We start from the raw sequence: 11004 nt of genomic DNA, 5'->3' as shown, positions 1-11004 counted from the left end.
TCACATATTTACAGAGCAGCTGATCATTCTCATAAGTTTTTTTCATGAACAAGATCTAGATATTTATATTAGAAATCAAATATGCATTCTTTACTGTTTACTGGTTATGATTATACTTAACTCATAGCAAGCTGTTGTATCATAGTGATCTCAAGAAATCTTTCTAGACCCTAGTCAGATGGGTCAGTGCATAAAGCTTATCCAGATGCACCCAGGCATGGGTTCCATCCTGGTCAGAGCACAAAATAGGAACAATCAATGAGCTGATGTTTTTCTCTCTTGCTCTCTTTCTTTCTTTTTCCATTCCTCCCCCCTTCCTCTTTCTCTCTCTTTTTCTCTCAGATCAATAGAAAATTTTAAAAAAATTAAGGTCTCCTATTACAAAATTGCTTCATATTGTTAAAAATGAAACACTAGTGGTCCTAAACAAATTATGAAAAGAATGAGACTAAGAAAAAAATAATTGAAGCATTCATTTAATTAAAATCAATATCTTCATCTATTCCTACATTTATTGATATTTTATACTGCTATTTACTTGAATATGGTGCACCTTCCATATCATTTACAGTGTGATGAACCGTAAACCTGTAGCTATACCAAAGAAAAATTAATGCATGTTTTAGGTCACAGATATTGCCCAACAAACTGTAATTGCAATCAGATTGTTTTATTGAAACTATAGAAGTACTCACATACAGAAATAATAGTTTTTGGTAAAAACTTGAAAGATAGGAGTTGGTTGGTTTATTTTTGCTCTAAACTATACACTTGCTCTTATTTACTTTGACTAAAGTTTCATCATGAAGGAAAGCAGGGTTGGCCTGAGGCCAAATGTCCTAGCAGTCAAAATTTAACACAGGCTCCCCTTCACTCAGCTTCCTGTTCTTCTCCTTGTATAATCTTCTCCCTGCAAGGGAACACACTTAAATATTGTCATCTTTCTATGGCTGTAAATCTTTCTACACTGCACACAAAAATTAGGGGATATTTCAAAATGAATATGAAACATTGAAATACCCCCTAACTTTTGTGAGTAGTATATCTCTATCTTTTAAAAGAGAGGGTAGTATGTTATAACTACTGAGAAAATATATTTTATTGAACACATGAATGACTGATTGAATCAATCAATTAATGAGTGAATTTAGTCCAACCAGCACTAACTTCTTAATTTTGAAAATCCAAAGTTTATTTCCCTTTTCTTATTTTTTGTTCCTTTTAGTGTTTCCAGTTCATCTAGTTATAAAAATCTAAAATTATAATTGTAATAATTAACAGAATATAAATAACATCACAAAGTTATTTGCTTTTAATTTAAATGAATCTCTATTTTTGTAACATTTCAGCCACTATTTCTCACTAAGTAAGAAAAATACTTAGACTGTCACTTAAGTCTATTTTTTGGTTGTTCTCCAAGTAGCAAAGCTAATCCTGGGAAGAATGGCTAGGTACATAGCAGATACATAATATAAATGTATTTAATGATTGGTGAGAGAAGATGAGAATGCAAACATCGGGACAATATTTTAAATATGAGAGTCTGGGTTTCATTATATTTCATTGGAACAAAGACTTTTTTAAAAATATGAAACTGTTCAATATTTCATGATAATCTCAACTATGTAGTTCAGGTTGATGAGATTCAGTTTTGATCAAAGATATCAGTGAGAAGTATTTCTCCATTTCAGACATCTATAGTGGATAATTTCCTGACAACCTGGGAAAACAGGATGTTATGTGGTGGAAAGAGAGCAGATATTTTTACAGGAAAAGGGGGCTTGAAAGTTAAATCAAATACTAGTTTTAGAAAATAGCTGGAATGCAAGATATTATTTGTCACATCTACTTTGGTCTTTGAAAATTCAGCTTATTACCAAAGGAATATTTAAATGAAATTTTATAGTAATATGTATAAAATCCCCTAGTCTGAAGTCATGAAGTAAATTTCCTACTGACCCTAAATACTGTAAGACATCCTTCTGCCAAATAATCTAGTAAGCATTATCTACTTTATGAAAATCCTAAGGCAATACTCTGTACCTAATTAAACTAGGGCTTTATTTCCCACCACTGCCAAAAACATGACAAAAGTTCATATTCTCTTTATCCTCACTTCTGGACTGGGACTTCTCAATGAAACTTGTTCCAAAGACAAGATTGTTTGTGTCTTTCCTGTATATAGTTCTTCAATATATATTAAAGTAGAGATAAAATAGAGATGAAAAGGGAAATACACTTAAAATTTATCAAATTGTCAACATTATCAAGAATACTTTCAAGGTCTTCTTAGGTGTGTAAGCACTATACAAATTAAATAGAAAATGCCCTACTATTTAGAAATTCACAGTCAAAGATATAGTACTTAAAACTAATATTAGAATTGCAGAGGCATTTAATTTAATTTTTACCAAATTAATGACTTAATTTAATGATTACAAATTTAAAAAAATAATAATTATCAATATGAATATTGATTAACATTGATTAATCAGTAAAAATTTCCAACTTGAGTCTAAACTAGAATCCTGGTTTCCTGATTATCAGTTCAGTACACTGTTCATTTGTTTAAGCATACAGATTTCTCAACTGTCCACTATTAAGGGAGCTTGAATGGCATAAGGAAAACACCATCAACTTTTCAATTAGGCAGTGCATGGATAGAACTCCAGCTTCTGTAGCTTCTGAGAGAGCTTAAGTATATTTTTCCATTCTAAGTCTCAGTTTACTTGCTGACAAAATTTTTATCTTTGCAGATGTGAGTGTGTAGGGCTGAAGAAATGACCAATCTCCAGAACCAGCATAGCTAGCCTTTACTGCCAGTACAGTCCACTCATCTCTGTAGGAAATGGGAGTGGCATAGGCCTGGTCTCTGGTTGGTTCCCTTTCATTCTTACAGGAAGCCAAGAAGATTAAAGAAACTGAGGAGGAATAGGAAATACATATTTTGCTATCCTACATTTTAGTCTGTAGTCAGTTTTCTTACAAGTTGTAGCATCACCCCTCTCCCCCACCCACCCACCCCAAGAGGATTTTTGTTCATTATTCCTGTAGGGTACAATATTAGAGTTATTGTATCATCTTCTGTATCAGCCAAGAAATCAAACAGGAAGAAAACTATTTAGAATAAACAAGTGAAAGTATTTAGCTAAATATATTTTTTTATTTTAAAAGGTCTTAATTGTGTATTGCTTTGTACTGATGGTGTTTTAGAGAGATCATCAGTAAGTATGAGAGTTATTTCTATCTATATATGTCTTTAAATCAAAATAAAAATGTGCAGAATTATAACCTATAGTCGGATTGGGCCTTCAGGTCTATATTCTTTGAGTGGCACAATATTTATTTTAATTGCATGAAGACTCCTTTAACAGGAACACATCCTCTCCACATCTCCATAGCCCTCACCAATCCCTATAACTTACATATGGATTTTTCATCGTTTTACAATATTCATGCCCCTGAGAACAGTAAAGTTCACGCAGTCCCTGGGACAAGTATTGCTATTAATTCTCTTTCCTCCAGAAAAGAAAATACCAGGATAGAAAAGGAGTAAACCTTGAGGGCAAGGAGGATAGGAAGAGGTCACTGGAATTATTTGTAGATTACTAGACAATTTCTAAAATGTGAAAAGAGGGTGGAAATCTATTGAAGTATAAAGCAGAATAGGAAAATAACCTTCATAAAACCAAGATTTTGAAAAGCAAGATGAGAGGACCAGCATGCCCAGAAGGTCCCTGGGGTAGCAGTTAGAATTGCCTTTGGCTGTCTGTAACAAAAACCCAAATGCAGTGCTTAACAAAACAGGTAATTCTTCCTCACAGAGTAACAGTTCCAGAGTCAGTTCAGGGCTGATACACTTCTAAAGGAAGTCATCAGAATTGGCTCCTTCTTCTTTCCAACTGCATTCCCAAGTGTGTAGATTTTGTTCTTATGATTGCAGGTCGCTCTTTTATATCCAAGCATCAGGTCCCAATCCATATCTGAAAAAAGGGTTGGGCCAAAAAGAAAAGATACATTCTTACTTTTGAGCAAAACCATTTTAGCTTCTTTAAAATCTCATCCAGTAGATTTCGGCTTGCATTTTATTGGACTGAAGTACATTACGCAGCCAAATTTAGCTGGAAGGTAATGTCAGATAATTAGTACTTCTTATTGAGCATCTTAAAAATGGTTAGGGTACTTGTTGGTAAAACAAAGACAATTACACAGCACTTTCCACATACCATGCACTTGACATATGATTATGTATTTAATGCAAGTGTCCTTTGCATTAGACACTATTATATTCCCATTTTGAATATAAGTAAAATGAAGCATATTGACAGTTAATAACATGCAAAAGACTACCTAGTGAAGAAGTTGCAGAGAACAAGATTTGAACCCAAGTACTCTGTCTCCAGATCCCATGATAATACTACACTGTGTATATGACACCAAAAGAAGCACAAGAGTTAGAACTGGCAGCTACAAAGGAGGTGGTAGTGTTGCTGCTGCCTAAACTGAATGTATGACTACTAACTTACACCACAGGGTGACCACCCTATTCCCCATCCACATTTCCCACTCCTCCTCAGTTCATGTGACTCAAGAATGAAAGATAAAAAGATTTTCTACAACTTAGTATTAGCTAAGACACTTTCAGCTTTGAGTAACAACAGTAACAACAAAACAATACTAATATCTTAAGCAATAAGAAGTCTTACCAATTCATATAATGGAAATTCTAAAAGCAAAGCAGCCATAACTAGTATGCTCAGACTTCAGCTTCCTTTGAGCACTATTCTCTTTGCTATTCACACTCTGTGAGCTAGCCTTATTTTAGAGATAGCTTTTCTCATTGTCAAAATAACAGGAGCAAGTGATGTAATGTTTTTCTTTGTCAATTTCTAGGAGAGAGAAACAAGCTCTTCAAAATTCTCTCTTAAGAACAATAAAAGACACCCCCCAAAAGAGCTTCCAGCAACTATCTGCACCCAAAAATTGGGCCCACTGACTATTCCTAAAACAATTACTAGCAAAGGGAATGAGATCATAGTATAAAATTGGAATTAATTACAGATCACTCCTAGAGTAGAAATGAAGCAAATTTATATACTTGAATCACAAGGCTATGTGGATGAATGAAAACAGACTTTGGTTAGTGATGTGAGAAGAAAGATTAGTGCTGGGTAGAAATTCATAATGTTCAATACATATAAATGTAAAATTCCAACCAGAAAGTTAGTGGGAAATAATTTTTAAATTATTGAAGAGTAGATAACATACTAAGTGTCTGACCTATGTAAGATTTCTAATCAGCAACATTGAATACCTGAATATAAGAGAGTGATGCTTTCCCAAATTTATTGGAGAAAATATATAATAGAATTTTATTCCCAGCTAAACTATCAACCAAGGATGAGAGCAAAATGTATACATTTTCACATACATAAAGATCTAGGAGTTTCATATGTAAAGCATCCTGAGGAGGTTATTTAAAGACATACATCAGAAAAATGAGAGTCAAAGAAAAAAAAAGTATGGGATACAAAAAACAGCTATCTTTGAAAGTGAAATGCAGGTGGGATAGCAAGTGCAAATATTGGTGGAAAATCTGTGTAGGAATCACTGATACCCTTAAATTTCCTTTTACACCACACTGTCACGTATCCATTCATCATATAAGGCTGAATGCTGAGACTTATTCTTTAGAAGTTAAACTCAGAGCGATTTTGTATTCAGTGATATTAACTAAAGTGGGAACACTGTAGTGAAAGAGGAGATTAAATGAAAGTCTGCACACTGAACAGTGAGATACTATAGCTCCTTTCTTGAGTGAGTATTAGAGGATTTTCCTCTGTGAAATGCGTTGAATCTAAGAGATAAGTACTTAGAGGTACAGACAGGGACCTCCAGCTGCAAGATCCCCACCGTCTCATTCAAAACCCACTATTTGACAAGCACTTCCTAAACCTCTCTCCATATACAGAAACTTACAATAAGTTTCTTAGTGTCTCAGTCATATTAGAAAACAGAAAACTAAGAATAACTAAAGATGTATGAAAAATTCTAACATGAAAGACAGGTACTAAATTTAAATTGTACAGAAAAAAATAAAGAAACACTGAGGAAACAAAATTTTCAAGGAACTAAAAATATACATATCTAAAAGAAAATGTATTTTTAATGAATTTATTGGGGTGATATTAGGTTTGCAAAACCATATAGGTTTCAAGTGTACAACTCAACAGAACATCATCTACACACCACATCATGTACCCATTGACCCAAGAAAAAAAGAAAACCTATAATTACTGACCTCAGAAAGATAAGACAAAAAGAAACAAGAATAGGAAGCTGAAAAACAACTCCTTCAAAATAAAAAAGAAGTCTAAGAAATTAAAATATGATCACATAAATAAAAATTGCAGTGAAGATTTGGAAAACAGAGCTAAAGAAATCTTCCGTTAAATAGCAAAAGCGATTGCTTCTCAGAACAACAGTGGAAATCAAGGGAGGTGAGTGACATCAGCACAATAATTGAATAAGATGTCCCTTGCTATATCCCCCCCATAGAAAACAATTTAGTATTCATCCACACAAAAAGTGCTCTTGTGGAAGCTGTGGGATCTAGCACCACATGCTAAAGGACCTAGGAGAAGTCTTATCCACCATAAATTGGGTAATAAGGCAAACAGACCTTGGTCCTAGTTGCGCATCCTGAAGTGGCCCATGAACTAGTTTTCGGTTCTCTTGACCATGACTCATGAGCCCTGGAGAATACTGATTTACTTAATCACCCATGGATGAGAGAGCCTTTGTGGAAATCCAGGAGTCCAACAGAGAAGTTACAGCATGCTGTTGGAGCAAAATATATCTAAGATTAGGCAAACTGAAAAATTGAGAGGAACAGCTTGACTTAACCACATCAACCCCTTCTCAAGGTGGCACAGCTCAGTGCCTACAGAGCCCTTCTCAGCCCAGGGTATTTCCCATAAAATGAGAGTGAGTCAGTGAGAGCCTAGCTTCCCCAGCTGTGTGGGAGGCTGCCAGAGGCCCATTTTTCTCTCAACCAATTCAGAATACTGAGTCGTAAAGGGCAATAAGAGGCTGGGAGAACATAGGCCAGATCTCAAAAGGTATTAAAGGGACATAGATCTTACTGAGTCATGAACTGCTGAGATGCCTCACCCATGGGTGCTCACAACCAGCCTATGGGCCCCAACAGCACACTGTGAGTCATATGCATACACTACCCCATCCCATAGTCAGCTAGCTCCCTGTATATGCACATGATGGTAGCAAAAGCAAGTTTTGACAGACAGCTAGTAAGCATGTGCAGAAAGCAGGACTGAGTCTATGGGCCAGAAAGAGACCATAAACTTGAGGATTTAACATCACCTTTGGGAAAGCAAGGGGAAGGCTGTCAGTAATTGGCTTGTTGGGCAGCAGGATGGCGAAAAATCATATAAGCTTAAGAATTCTGCCACAAGAGGGAGCAAGAAGAGCTTTTTCCAAATAATGTTGGAGAAAGCCTCAGAACCCTAGTAAAGCTGAGAGAAAATAATTATTTTCCAAAGTCGATCAGTACAGTCATCTCCGTGACTATTACTTAAAAATGTGAAGACAGCAATTCAAAATTACTAAGAACATTAAAAGTCAAATAAAGGCCCTGGCCGGTTGTCTCAGTGGTAGAGTGTTGGCCTGGCATTCAGGAGTCCTCAGTTCGGTTCCTGGCCAGGGCCCACAGGAGAAGAGCTCATCTGCTTCTCCACCCCTCCCCCTCTTCTTCCTCTCTGTCTCTCTCTTCCCCTCCTGCAGCCAGGGCTCCATTGGAGCAAAGTTGACCTGGGCGCTGGGGGTGGCTCTATGGCCTCTGCCTCAGGTGCTAGAATGGCTCTGGTTGCAATGGAGCAACACCCCAGATGGGCAGAACATTGCCCCCTGGTGGGCATGCTGGGTGGATCCCAGTCGGGCACATGCAGGAGTCTGTCTGACTGCCTCCCCGTTTCCAACTTCAGAAAAATAAAAAAAAAGAATCAAATAAAGATGACACCACAAAATGATCAACATAATCTTCCAGTAGTTGATCTCAAAAGACATGGAGATTTGCAAATTACCCAAAAAAGAATTTAAAATACCTGTTTTAAGGAAGCTCAATGAGCTACAATAAAACAGAGACACAATTCAATAAAATCAGGAAACTAATTCACAAATAAAATGAGTTTAAGAAAGAGATAGAAAACATAAAAAAGGAACCAAGTGGAAATTCTGAGATAAAAAATACAATGAATGAACTAAAAAATTCAAGAGAGCACTAGCAACAAAATGGAACAAGCAGAAGAAAGTATCTAAAAATTAGAAGACAGAATCTTTGAACTCATCCATTCAGAGAACAATGAAAAAAAGAATAAAATATAGTATATATATAAAAAAACTTATGTGATATATGCCTATGGGATACCAGGAAAATAACTATTTTGCCAATTATTGGAGTTCCAAAAGGAGAAAAGAGGGAGAGAGTATCAAAAAACATATTTTAAAAAACAATGGTTAACAACTCCTCAAATCTAGAGAGAGATTTAGTTATTCATGTTCCTGAAGGTCATATGTCCCCAAATTCAACTCAAAAAGATCTTCTCTAAGACACATTATAATAAAGCTACTAAAAATAAAGGACAATGAGAAAATCTTAAAAGCAAGAAGAAAAAATAACTTTTTTACTTTCAAAGGAACCCCATAAGGCTATCAAAATATTTCTCCACAGCCATTTCTCAGTATGGGACTGGAGACAATGGAATAATTTTAGAAATGCTGAAGAAAAAACTGCAGTAATTATTAATATAGAAACATAAAAGTAATCTAATACTGAACATGTTACTGTTTAACTGTTTAGCTTTAGTAAATGGTTAAAGAATACAAGCATTAAAAGTAGCAATAGCTGGAAAAGAATCAATGAACAACTGAAGTGTCACAACTACGAGTTCATGCTTCTCATCTATCTCTGTCTCTTGCTCAAAAAAAAGTAACAATAGGTGCAATAATTTGTTAATGAATACACAATATAAAAAGAGACAAATCTGCCATCAAAATATAATAAAGGGAGTAAAAGGTAGAGTTTTTATGTATGATTGAAATTAAGTTGGCCCTGGCCAGTTGGCTCAGTGGTAGAGCGTCAGCCTGGCGTGCGGGGGACCCGGGTTCGATTCCCGGCCAGGGCACACAGGAGATGCGCCCATTTGCTTCTCCACCCCCCCTCCTCCTTCCTCTCTGTCTCTCTCTTCCCCTCCCACAGCCAAGGCTCCATTGGAGCAAAGATGGCCCGGGCGCTGGGGATGGCTCCTTGGCCTCTGCCCCAGGCGCTAGAGTGGCTCTGGTCGCAGCAGAGCGACTCCCCGGATGGGCAGAGCATCTCCCCCTGGTGGGCAGAGCGTCGCCCCTGGTGGGCGTACCGGGTGGATCCCGGTCGGGCGCATGTGGGAGTCTGTCTGACTGTCTCTCCCCGTTTCCAGCTTCAGAAAAATACAAAAAAAAAAAAGAAAAGAAAAGAAATAAGTTGCTATTAGCTAAAATAGACTGTTACATTGATAAGATGCTTTTATGGAAATGCTATGGTAACCACAAAGGAAAAACATACAGTAGATATTCAAAAGATAAAGAGAAGAGAATCAAATATCATCACTATAGAAAAATATTAATTAACAATAAAAGACAGCAATCAAGAGAGAAAGGGACTAACAACGTGACATTAGTAAGTTCTTATTAATAATCTAAATGGGTTAATTATCAAATCAAAAGGCATAGAGTAGCTTGATGGATTAAAAATCCAACTATAAGCTGTCTACAAGATATTTATTTTGGCTCTGGACAGTTTACTCAGTGGTAGAGCGTTGGCCTGGCATGCAGGAGTCCCGGGTTCGATTCCTGGCCAGGGCACACAGAAGAGGCACCCATCTGCTTCTCCACCCCTCCCCCTCTCCTTCCTCTCTGTCTCTCTCTTCCCCGCCTGCAGCTGAGGCTCCATTGGAGCAAAGATGGCCCAGGTGCTGGGGATGGCTCTGTGGCCTCTGCCTCAGGCACTAGAATGGCTCTGGATGCAACCGGGTGACACCCCAGAGGGGCAGAACATCGCCCGCTGGTGGGCATGCCGGGTGGATCCCGGCCGGGCGCATGCGGGAGTCTGACTGCCTCCCCATTTCCAACTTCAGAAAAATACAATAAAAAAAAAGATATGTATTTCAGCTCTAAGGGTACACATAGGCTCAAAGTGAAGGAATAGAAAAAGATATTTCATGCAAGTGAAAACCTAAAGAGTGCAGGAGGACAAACTAATTTTAAGAACTAGCATCTGGAAAAACCAACTTTGGACTAAACTAAGAGGACTCTTCAACCAAGGAACACTGAAGAAGCCACACCGAGACTGGTAGGAAAAGCGGAAATGCGGAGAGGGCTGCCCAGCTCCTCGGAGCGAATGGCAGCAGGGAGAGACTCGCGTGGCGGGAAGTGAGTTTAGCAGAGGGGGAAGGGTCCTGAGCCCCAGGTAAAAAGCCCCAGCCTGCAGCCCCAGAGCCCAGAAGAGGCGTAAGGACAGTATTTAGTTGGAAACAAGTCAGGATACTGTTTGTGAGAAAGAGTCTGATTTCTCAGACCCAGGATCCTTCTTAAAGGGACCGCACAGAACTCTCTCACAACCACTCACCCAGAGCTCCTGGGGACGGGGAGAGAGGAGAGGATCAGAGTAACAGGAAGAGAGTGTAATCTAGGAGGCACAGGGAGAAACATTTTGAGAGATAGTCACCGTAACCCCTGGGATGAGTCACTCCCCAAAGCTGAAGTTAATATTTCTCCCGGAAACAGCAATACCAGCAAAGGGAAGCAGGAGAGCAGCCAAACAAGTTCCCCCGCGGCACACAGAGCAGAGTCGCATAGAAGGAGGTCTACAGTAGTGAGTATTAGGGTCCGAGCTGCAACGCCCCCACCCACTTGGCTGAGGGCTCGCCGGAGGGCAGGCGGCAACGGGAG

General features: G+C 38.0%; 1 long non-coding RNA gene across 1 annotated transcript in view; it reads right to left on the bottom strand.

The window, feature by feature from the left end:
* Window positions 1–744: 744 nt before the first annotated feature.
* LOC136328483 (uncharacterized) overlaps window positions 745–11004 on the bottom strand; it is a 31591-nt gene continuing 21331 nt past the window's right edge. The window contains exons 2-3 of the long non-coding RNA XR_010730057.1: window positions 3823–3983; window positions 745–910 (exon numbers count right to left, since the gene is read on the bottom strand). This is a non-coding gene — a long non-coding RNA (uncharacterized lncRNA). The remainder of the gene's footprint in view (window positions 911–3822; window positions 3984–11004) is intronic.

The sequence above is a fragment of the Saccopteryx bilineata genome, chromosome 3 (assembly GCF_036850765.1).
Source record: "Saccopteryx bilineata isolate mSacBil1 chromosome 3, mSacBil1_pri_phased_curated, whole genome shotgun sequence".
In the NCBI taxonomy this organism is placed as follows: Eukaryota; Metazoa; Chordata; class Mammalia; order Chiroptera; family Emballonuridae; genus Saccopteryx; species Saccopteryx bilineata.
Note: the sequence above shows the minus strand (reverse complement) of the source record. Positions and strands in the feature narration are given on the sequence as shown.